At 29.9% G+C, this 11552-nt stretch overlaps 1 long non-coding RNA gene across 1 annotated transcript; it reads left to right on the top strand.

Annotated features, from left to right (window-relative positions):
• Nucleotides 1-1065: 1065 nt before the first annotated feature.
• On the top strand, nucleotides 1066-4276 carry LOC114916623 (uncharacterized). Its single transcript, XR_003805182.2, has 2 exons — nucleotides 1066-1291; nucleotides 3661-4276. It is a non-coding gene; the product is annotated as an uncharacterized LOC114916623 (long non-coding RNA).
• Nucleotides 4277-11552: the final 7276 nt, after the last annotated feature.

Below are 11552 nucleotides of genomic sequence, written 5' to 3'. Positions count from 1 at the left end.
TTTAAAAGTTGAAATGAAATAAGAGATCAAATCTCATTTAATTATTGATATTTATATTAATAATTTATTTTCTCTTAATAGTATATAAATAGTATTATCTTATATAAGTAGTTGTATGTGCCACTTAAATAAATAAATAAGAAAATTAATACTCACTTAAAAATTTAAGAAGAGATATATATACGACGTCATTTAGAAAAACTTCAAGTAGGGGTCAATGTAAATTCTTAATGCATAGATCAAATCTGCAAATTTTTAGAAAATTTAAAAATCATTTGATACTTCATTTCATTAATTCAAATTGACGGATAATCATATAATCATTTTATACATTGATTCAAATTAATGAAACGAAGTATCAAATAATTTTCAAATTTTCTAACAATTTACATATTTGATCTATGCATTAAAAACTTTAAATTGAAAAGTTATATCATTGAAAGTTGATATAAAATATGAGTTATTGAACGGAATAAGTCTAGGTAAACTTACTCTTAGAGTAAAAAGATCCATCCTATTTTATATATATATATATATATATATATTAAATGATTTTAGCTATATTTTTTTAAAAATAAAAATAATATTAAAAATTAAATATTTTTATAAATAATAGAAGGGTTGAATCACTTTGTGCCACTAATAATGATAGGTAGATAGAATATTAGAAGATTGTATGTAGTTATTTAGAGAGAATATAATTTTTTTATCCAAAGAATATAATGATCCACTAAAAAGTGGAGACCAAAAATAATTACATAACCTTAGTATCCTTTTTATAATAGGTATAGATAAAATTTAAAATTAATTTAAGAATTAAATATAATACTAATATATTTAATAAATATTAATAATTTTAGATATTTTGATTAAGTACTTAAAAAAATGCCAAAATTTTAAGAAAGTTTATGCACGACAAAATTTCAAGTTTCCTTTTCACTTGCCGATAGAAAGTTCCCTTTGTTGATACATTAATTTAAAAAAAAAATTAATATTTTTATAAATAATAAAAGAATTTTATTATAATTTTTATAATCTTTTAATTTAATATTAACTGAAATTATCATGGATTGGGCCTATGAATTTTTTCCACTTTCGGGCCATAAACCCATTATCTGAGACCAAGCCCAACCCAGCTAGCTCAACAGTGAGCAAAGTTAATTAAAACAACACATCTCCTTCCTGAATTTAACAACACGAAATTTAACACAACACAGCGCCACTCCCTCCGGCTCTTGCCGTAGCAGACATTCGAGAAACACTCCCTCGCCGGCCAGGACATCTCTGTTAGGTATTTCATCCCTTCTCTGCTCTGTTTCTCGCTTTCATTCTTCGCCGGCCACGACACCTCCTAGTTATGCGTTTTGCTTATGAAATCGGGAAATCTGGGACTAGAAACAGGCAAAAAGTGTTAGGTTATGTGGTGAATCAATGAAGTAAAATATTACTGCTATGATTCCTTTGCTTGTCAATTAATTTGTTCCAAGAGGCTATTTGGAAATTCTATGTTCTTAGCTTTTCTGTGTCTTCTTATTTTGTTTAAGTTGCATACTTGTTTTCCTAAATTGTAAAAATAAGCTTCGTTCAGCATTTGGTGGATCTAGTTCATATACTTTTAAACAATAAGCTTCGTTCAGCATTTGAAGGGGACTCTTCCCTTGGCAGAGCAATAAACTCTGATTCTTATTTTCTTTGTTACTTCTTGTTTTTACTGTTACGGGGGACCTATCAACTTGTGTGTTTGAATTTTGTTACTCATGCTACTTACACTTGTGGTACTAAGTTGGACCTTGTGTTTGACGACCTTGATTGTCATTGTATTTGTTGGAGTGGTTGGTTGCATTTTGTTGTATTTTTTAAGTAAAGGACGGGAAGAAAATGATGTTTTATTTGCTCAAATTACTAAATAAAACATCATTTACTAAATAACAGAGTGTGTATAGTGAGGAAGCTTAAGAACTTTTCTGATTTGAAAAATAGAGAAACTGATATGCCCAAGCTCAATAGAGAAGATCCAGTACAAGCTATTTCCACTAATGCTAGGCCCAAGAGAGTTACCAACAAACCCAAGAAGTGGTCAGATTTTATCTTTTATAAATATAAAGGAAAAATCAAATGATTCAGCAGCTTCCGGAAACAATTTGTTACAATTCTGTTATTGCTTTACTGTTTGTTGTGGGTTATGCGTGAGCATTGTGAGGTTTCTATGTAATGTTGTATGTTTGACACAGGCAATGAGAATTCAGTCATTTTCTTCCCTATTATTCTCTTTTAGGAGACCCTCTGTCCTCAAATTCAGAGTCTGTTAAAATCACATCAGAAATAATTACATGAATCTTGATATAGATTTTTACATGTTGATTTTACTATATTTTTATCGACTTACTATGTAGAAATTAAAAGATTGTCATGAAGTTTGTGTATAAGACTATGAATGTGGATGTAGATTTTGAAACTCATCATCCTGTTGTAGTTGTGGGGTGTGGGGAATTAGATTGCTAAGAAATAAAATTACAATAAATAATACTACTATGTATCTTATTTTTAAGTTTCTGGAGAGAGCTTTTGGAAAAAGAAAAATAATCTTTACCAGATACGTGCAATTAGTTATTGAGTAATGATTCTCCCATCATTTTAATTACAAAATTTTACATCTGGATTTACACTTTTTAGTCCGTTGATTTGTTAAACATTTAATTGTGATTATTTTAGTGTAAATGATTGCAAGAGAGTAGCATTAATCTGACACTCTTACCTATTATATCGTAGTAGGAATTACCAAATGAAGGTTCTTCCACATGTGCATTAGGAAGCTCTATATCCATCTGAGTCAAAACTTTGGTAAACTGTGGCACTTCCTTCTTGTGACAGAAAATTTGCCAGATAATTATTTTGACAATATTGTGTCCTTGTAGCATCATGCTGCAAAATATTATATTGTGTTCCGTTGTTTGAGTTCTTTAGTTGATAATATTATTACAAAAATAAGAAAACTGTTAAATAAATATTATAAAAGATTATAAAAGTTAACAACAGTTTTGCTATGTACGTACTTATTGTCTTTGTACTTATTGATAATTGAGAAATTAAAATTCTAATTATATATGTACTTCATAGTTCGTCACAGTAATGGATTTGCAACATATGTATCTTTATGTCTCACTCATAAAGTTTTTTCAAAGTAGAATTACCTAAAGAAGAAAGGCCTATAATTGAGAATATATAAGATAGTTTTTATAATCAAAGAATTAGGGATAATTTAATTTAATGAATTTCAAATTAAATAAAGTTGATAGTGAAATGACATTACATTAGAGAATAATTAAAAATGATTTTGGAACTTATTCAATTTTATTCACATTATTATATTATATATTGAATTGTGTTAGTCATTTTCTGAATTCTAACTACTCTTGATCACTTGGTCACAACTTTAATATTATGTTAAGAATCAACTATCCTAAAAGCTTATGCAATCAGGGGCTGAGGAATTTTTTTTATATCTCTAAACAGATTCATCACCAATATTTGGTATTCATTTACATTCATGGTTTATAGCAATATCTAACAAAACATATTTAAGTTATTTAAATAATTATTCATGTTATTTTTAATCATATTTACAAGATTAGTAAAATAATGCCTTTGTTTGAATAACAGGAAGATTTTCTCAATAAATTTTCTCAAGCTATGTCTGAGGCTGCATCATCTGTTGATGAATCACATCCTATGGACCCAAGTTTGGAGGATACAATTAGGTCTAAGTGTTGGTCTGATGCAGTTGGTAGCATGACTACTAAGAGGCAACTGTATGGAGCTGGAGACCTTACTTGTGATTTAAAAGATACGTAGAACAGTCACATCAATATTAAAAGGAAAGTATCTTGTAGCAGTTCACATGACACAGAAGACATTGTTCAATTGAAACAATGACTTGCAAAACATGATGTGATTATTCGTCAGTTGCAACAATTTCAATCAATTGTCTTGCAATTCTTACCCGCAGAAGCACAAACTGCCATTCAAAATATTTGTCAACAACAAAATACCAACCTAGATCAACAAAATGGGGAACAACATCAAAACCAACAACAAGAAGATGACCAAGGAAAAAATCAAGAAGACTCTCCTAATTATGAAGATTATTAGTTAGCATTTGAAAAATATTAATCTATTTGAATTAACTATATATGATGTTTGAATTATGAATTGTTTAACATATGTTAGTGTTGGATTATTATTATGATATAAATACTACTATTATCTTTTAAATTTATTTTGATGAAGCTTCTATCAATCTATATATATTGTTAAACAGGTGAAAATAATGTGAATTTGTTATATTAATAAATTTATTCAAAAATAAAATTCAAATATTTTTAATGAATTTTTTTATTGAAAATTAATTTTTTTAATTTATGACAGATATATCCGACAGAAGTTTCTGTCGAAAGTAATTGTCAGAAATTTCTGGCAGAAATATTCGTCAGAAATTTCTGATGAAAATTTTTGTCGAAAATATTCGTAAAAAATTTTTGATGAAAATTTTTGTTAGAAATTTCTGATGGAAATATCTGTCAGAAATTTCTGATAGAAATTTTTGATAGAACAAAGTATTTTCGACTGATTTTTTTTCCAATGCCCCTTTTTCCCATAGATTTAAATTCGTCGAAAATACTTTATTTCGTTGGAAATTTACTTGTTTCCATCAGAAATTTTTGTCGAAAATTAGCATTTTTCTTGTAGTGGAAGTTGTTTGCTTATGAAAGTTGAAACTTTGTTGTTCTTGATGATCTCCTTGAAAATTTGATGTATGCATGTTGTGGTTCTTGAAGCTTTTGTGTTGCATGTGGTTGGTGGTGTTGCATTTGAGTTGTAGCATGGATTAGGTCTCCTTGGGTTGCATGTTTATGAAGGATTTGAGTGAAAATCGAAGGTGAAACCCATGGATTTTTAGGAATTCTGAGACTCACAGTCATGGCTGTGGATTCACAGCCATGGCCGTGGGGGGGGGGGGAATGTGGTGGCTGAGACTTGCAGTCATGGCCGTAAATTCACAGCCATGGCCGTGGGAGGGAAATATGTGGTGGCAGAGACTTGTAGTCATGGTTGTGGATTAGAGGGCCATGGCTTTGGGAGAAAATGGAGTGGCAAAAACTTGCAGCCATGGCCGTGGAAAGGAAATTGAGCAGATAGAAATTCAACGCTAAAGCGCTGGATTGAGCGTTGCAGAGGTGAGGGTAGATGACCGAATTTGGTCTTGAGGTCTGCCTAAAAGTTGTAGCCTTGGATGTTAACTTTTTAATGGCGCTGGAATCACCCAAAAAGAAGGTCTAGAGCTCCAGTTATGACCTTTTTAGTGAGCAAAGGTCAAGTTGTCAACATTAAGGAGAATGGTTGCGGTTTTTACATTTTTTAACAAGGTAGATGATGGAATTACGACTTGGTGTCTTCATGAGAATTGTAGAAAATCTTCTTATTTTTCATATGAGATAAGGATGAGAATGATTGGAGTAGTAGAACTCCCTTTGGGTTGTTTTAGGTGAAGGTTGTCAGTGTAGGAATAAGTAATTTTGATAAATTGCATGTGATATAGGTTGTGTGATAGGTGAAATTGGTGAACATGAATAGAATACTTGTGTCTATTGCATGTTGTGTGTTATAGAATGATGATAATGAGCATTGATATGCTATCTTTGTGTGCTTGAAATGATAATAAGCATTGGAATGCTATCCTTGTGTACTTGAAATGGTGATGAGCATTGATGTGCTTTATGTGATTGATATGCTATGTTGAATTAATTGTGGAGCATTGATATGCTATTATTGTATGAATTGTTATGCATTGGTATGCTGTTATTGGTTGAGATGTTAATCATTGGTATTTTGTACATGATGGATGTTGTTGATCTCCACTTTTTAATTGACTATTGTATCTCTTAAATATGAAGAGGAAGACAACACATTCTCTCTAAATAATCGCCCACAATTGTTTATTTTATTATCTATTTTATTTTATCCTTAATTTGAAAAAAAATTAAGAGACATTTTTTCCATTGGTGTATGTGTGTGTGTGTGTATATATATATATATATATATATATATATATATATATATATATATATATATATATATACAAGGAGGGATCCTTTTACTCCAGGAGTAAAACTACCTAGAGTTACTCCGTTCAATAACTCATGCTTTACATCAAATTTTAACGATCCAACCGTTCAATTTAAAGTTCTTAATGCATAGATCAAATTTACAAATTTTTAGAAAATTTGAAAATCATTTGATACTTCGTTTCATTAATTCAAATTGACGGATAATCATAAAACTATTTTATACATTGATTTGAATTAATGAAACGAAGTATCAAATAATTTTCAAATTTTCTAAAAATTTGCAGATTTGATCTATGCATTAAGAACTTTAAATTGAACGGTTAGATCGTTGAAATTTGATGTAGAACATGAGTTATTGAACGGAGTGACTCTTTGTAGTTTTATTCCTAGAGTAAAAGGATCCCTCTCTCTCTCTCTCTCTATATATATATATATATATATATATATATATATAGATATAGATAGAGAGAGAGAGAGAGAGAGAAAGAGGAGGAGGAGGAATCTATTTATAAGAGTAGAAAAAAAAAAACTTAGGTAGAATTACTCTGAAGAAAGATATATACTAGAAGGGTGGTTAAATAATGTGTATAAAAAATTTGCATTTTCATAGTGAAGTAATAACACTAGTAGGATGGAGTGTGAAGAGAAGTCAAATGGAACATTATATATTTTTATACTAGTTCATCTCAATCATCAAGATTACGTCCAGTTCTCAATCAAACTAAATTGAGTTCCACTATCTTTCAACAAAGATACAAATACTCTTTTAATAAGCCACTTCTGGCTCAATCCTAAGTATTCTTTGACTTGTCTCTTTAAGCAATTATCCCAAGTATTCTTTTCACAACAAACATCTCTAAGCTTAATAACCAAGTATTCTTTTTCAAACAAGTCTATCTAGACTTAACCAAATATTATTTTACAGACAAGTCTCTCCATACTCAACCTTATAAAAATGATTATGAAGGTTACAAAGATGTTATTTTTGTCTCACTTAGATGTTATAAAACCAATACATTGTACTAAGCTTTTATAAAAAAGAATGAAGTTCATACACAAATATTATTTACAATGTGTTTCTTTGTATATGTTTCTATACATGTGTCTATATCCTTTCTTGAACTTTGAATCTTCTTATATTGTAGCTTTGGAGAAGATAATCGTTGCAACACTTTGAGTGTAGCTTACAAGTTTGTTTCATCTGTCTTCAACATTTTTCCTTATGATGAGAGATAATCGTTGAGTCATTTAATGCAAACATTAAATGCATTTTACCAAATGGTATCTCTTATTTGATCAATAAAGTTATTTAACATCTTTCCATATGAAAATGGAGTTTGGAGAAGCAATATTAGTGTAAAGCAACAACAACAATGCCTTTATCTGTTTTTCTCCTTGATTTTAGGATCTTCGTCCTTGGTTCTGACGAAAATCATGATCTTGTTCTCCTTAACAAATCTGTGAGTTCTAAGATGATTTTCTAGTTCAATCTATTAAGGAATAAAATATTCAAAAAAATTTATCGTTAGTCTTAATAAATAATGAACATTTAATATATACGAGACACATTGTATGTTTCATCTGAGTAAGATGATCTACATCTTACACTTTGTTTGATAAACATTTTTGAAAATATTTTCTCTTGTAAAAACATTTCGTTTGTTAACACTAAAATTCCAAAAGTTGAGGAATTCAAGATTGTATTTTGACTTAAGAATTACTTAGGTACAATTGGTGTTGTTCTCTAATTCGAGTTGGAGTTTTACCTTATTAGTATGAATAAATGTATATTAATGAGACCTGTATTAAATGCAAATGTATAACATTGAGGTAAAGTTCAAACTCTGATTGGAGAGAAACAACAACCACATCTAAGAAATTATACTTAAGTTTTCTTTTAAAAGTAAGTCTGAGTAGACTTATTTCATTCAATAACTCATGATTTATATCAAATTTCAATGATTTAATTGTTAAATTAAAATTCTTTAATGCATAGATCAAATTTACAATTTTTTTAAAAAAAATTAAAAATTATATGATACTTTATTTTTTTAATTCAAATTAACGGATAATCGTAAAAACATTTTATATCTTAACTTGAATCTATATAACGAAGTATCATATGACTTTCAAATTTTTTGAAGATTTGTAGACTTCATCTATGTATTAAAAATTTTTAATTCAACGGTTGAATTTTTTAAATTTGATGTTGAATATGAGTTATTGAAAGGAGTAATTAGATCATTCCTCTTTATAATACGTTGAAATTTAACTTAAGTGCACATATTGGTATTCCTTTATAATAGGTATAGATATATAATATATAAAGTGGGATTCACTTGCTCCAAGAGTAAGTTTACTCAGACTTACTTCATTCAATAACTCATGTTTTAGATCAAATTTTAACAATTCAATCATTAAATTAATTTTTTTAATGCATATATCAAGTTTACAAATTTTTTTAAAAAAATTTAGAAACTATTTGATATTCCATTTCTATAGTTCAAATTGATGAATAATTATAAAATTATTTTATGTGTTGAATTAAATTTATACAATGAAGTATCAAATAGTTTTCAAGTGTGACTGTTCTTTATCACCACTTTTTAGTGAATTATTATATTCTTCAAATATTAAAAAAGAATAAATTTTCATATTTTATCCGAATAACCACTCACAACCATCTATTTCATTATTTCCTTTTTATTTTTATTTCACATTCCATTATTTCCAGGTTTTATGTACAAATTATTGTTGAAAATAAGTTTCTTTTTAATAACTGCTCCAGGTTTGATATAAGTTTTTTTTAATCTCTTAATAACTGCTCACAATCTCAACTAATGTCTGTGTATTTAAAGAAAGACAAAATATCTTTTTTACATAAAAGAGGATAATTTTTTTTTGGTGTTCACGATATTGTAAAAATATTAGTATTATTTTTGTAAATTCATCACCACAAATTAACCACAGGTTTCTATTAACTATCCACATTTTATATTTTATTTTTTGTTTTTTTTTTAAATAAGGGAGGCAAGAGTGTCGGTTTTCTCTTAGTATATATAATTATATTTTTGACTTAAATGTGTTTTTGGTTCTTAAAATATAATATTTGTGCAGTTTTAGTCTCTTAAACTTTAACTGAGTTAATATTTAAAGAGACTAAAATTGTTAAATTAAAATTTTAGAAATTAAAATTATACAATTGTAATATTAAAAGATGAAAAACGCAATTAAACATACACTTTTAGTTCTTTATTTTTATTTTTAAGATTCATTTAATTTTTATTTTTCTAAATTTTAATCAATTTAATCTTTTGAAATTATGATGGTTTTTAATTTTAAGAAACAATTTTAAATATTTGTTACTATTGTTTGGATCAAGAAATTGTAGTTGTCTCAAAATTTTGCACATATTTGTACACCCGTGCAAATTTATACTGCAACAACTTTTTTTGAAGCAGCAAAATTAATTGTGGTGGCACTGGGGTGCCACAACCCAATGTTACAAATAATAAGTTATTTATAATTTAGTTCATTTGAATCAAATTACTGCATAACCAAAAATAGAAACCAGATAATTACACTCCAAAACATGCTACGCCCCATTTCTTAACTTTGGCTATAGAGTTTTTGATGCCAACTACGTAAAGTTGTTGCTCGTTAAATAACTGATATCCTCCATTTCTAATTAGTGTGAGTAACATAGGTATTATTGACCTTCTTTAACCTTTGCGAAACCTCCATTCGGTCAGGCAACCAAGACAGCAAGCATTAACCTAGGTTACTGAGCCACTGAGCAAAAGGAATTGTGAACTGCTTGTTAAGCAACCTCATCCACTACCATGAAGTGCACGTGATCTCTCTAATTGTGTTTTCTGAATTAAAAATCTCACCTTCAAACCTACCCTTATTCCTATTCATCCACAACGTTCGAGTCGTTGCCAACCATAAAGTTCTCCAAGCTTGTATTTGAAGTTTAGATGATAAGGGTCCTGGGATAAAATTGAAGTGATGTGCCACCTCTTGAGGGAGCGGGGATGGAAAATTTATCCAATTCAACAAACCTTTCCAAATGTTATCAACTTGTTGGCAAGTGCAAAATAAATGCGAAACAATTTCCTCTACCTTGTTATATAGCACACAAATGGATTGTTTTTCATCTAGGATTAAATTCCTTCTTTTTAGGATATCTACTGAAGGAATACCTCTATTGACTAACCTCCACAAGAAAATAAGTGCCTTTGGTGGAGCTTTTATGGACCATATTTGTTTAAATAACACTCCTTCCTCCCCGAGCCTTGACTCTGATTCAATCACCTTGTATGCTTCTTTCACCGAGAACTCTCCATCTACTTTGGACCTCCAAAACCACCAATCTGTTTGGTTAATTGTAGGTCGCCATCCTCGTAACACCTGACCAAGTTCCTGTTCCAACTCTATATGACTTACATCTGTTTGATCACTCCATTTGAACCTCCAGTTCCATTCACCCTCCACCCACCCCCCCATTTCACTAATCAAGTGGTGTTTCTGCTTAGAACTTTCAAAAAGTGATGGGAATTTTACTGCTAAGGTAACTTGATCAACCCAATTATCCAGCCAGAATCTTACCGCACTACCTCTGTTTACTTTCCACTCCAACTGACTATCAAACCACCCCTCTGATTCCAGCCCACCACATGCCTTTATCAAGTCCTTCCACCAAACTGAGTCATTTTGTAATGCATTCTGTGCACATAAATTTTGGAATCCCCCATATTTAGAGCATATAAATTTCACCCATAGAGATTCCGGATTGTGAAATAAACACCACCTCCATTTGGCAAGGAGTGCCTTGTTAAACAGATTAATTTCTTTTATACCCAGCCCCCCTTTTTCTTTAGAATCCGTGACTTTCTCCCACTTGATCCATGCCATCTTTTTAGTCCCCTGATTAGACCCCCATAAGAATTGTCTTTGCAATCTTGAAATCTTAGAACTCACACCTTTTGGTATCTTATAAAAAGATAGATAGTATAAAGGTAGAGAAGTGAGTACCAAATTAATCAATTGCACTCTACCAGCCATGGATAATACTTTCCCTTTCCAATTGGATAGTCTCCTTTTTATTTTTTCCAATACAGGGTTCCAAATTTCCTTCCTTCTTGGGTTTGCACCAATTGGCAATCCAAGATAAATAGAAGGTAATTTCAATAGTTTACAATTCAGTAGTTGTGCATATCTTTCCATCACTTGGACTTGCAACCCAATGGCCCCGAACTTGCTTTTTATGAAGTTAACCTTTAGACCGGAAATTAGCTCAAAACATCTCATAATTGCTTTAATAACCACCACATTCTGAATGGAGCCTTCCTCGAAAATCATTGTGTCGTCAACATATTGTACAATAATGATGTTAACTTTATTATTCCCCACCACCATAGGTTT

Source organism: Cajanus cajan, chromosome 8 (assembly GCF_000230855.2).
Source record: "Cajanus cajan strain Asha chromosome 8, NIPB_CcT2T_4, whole genome shotgun sequence".
Lineage (NCBI taxonomy): Eukaryota > Viridiplantae > Streptophyta > Magnoliopsida > Fabales > Fabaceae > Cajanus > Cajanus cajan.
The sequence above is the reverse complement of the archived record's forward strand: the minus strand, read 5'-3'. Positions and strand labels throughout refer to the sequence as shown.